The following is a 612-nucleotide window of genomic DNA, read 5'->3' on the forward strand; positions in this document are numbered from 1 at the left end:
TGTGTGTGTGTGTGTGTGTGTGTGTGTGTGTGTGTGTGTGTGTGCCTGCACTTGCATGCACGTGCTTGGAAGAGTGCATGAGATCAATGGATAACCAGGACGATAAAAAGAAATATTATTAAAAACTCACATTACCTATGTTTCTTTATGTTTTATGTTATAGCCTACCTATTTAATTATTTTTTCATGTTGAGAGAAAGAAAGAAAGAGAGAGAGAGAGAGAGAGAGAGAGAGAGAGAGAGAGAGAGAGAGAGAGAGAGAGAGAGAGAGAGAGAGAGAGAGAGGGGGGGGGGGAGAGAGAGAGAGAGAGAGAGAGAGAGAGAGAGAGAGAGAGAGAGAGAGAGAGAGAGAGAAGAAGAAGAAGAAGAAGAAGAAGAAGAAGAAGAAGAAGAAGAAGGACAAGAAAAAATGAAATTTTATCCAGTTCAAATTTTCAGTGAGGACTTCAAGAAACAACAATAATAATAATAATAATAATAATAATAATAATAATAATAATAATAATAATAATAATACTAATGATAATAATGATAATAATGATAATAATAGTAATTATTAATACTATTATAATATAATAATCATAATAACAATAACAATAATAACAACAATAAT

The sequence above is a fragment of the Aplysia californica genome, unplaced genomic scaffold, assembly GCF_000002075.1.
Source record: "Aplysia californica isolate F4 #8 unplaced genomic scaffold, AplCal3.0 scaffold00399, whole genome shotgun sequence".
Taxonomy (NCBI): domain Eukaryota; kingdom Metazoa; phylum Mollusca; class Gastropoda; order Aplysiida; family Aplysiidae; genus Aplysia; species Aplysia californica.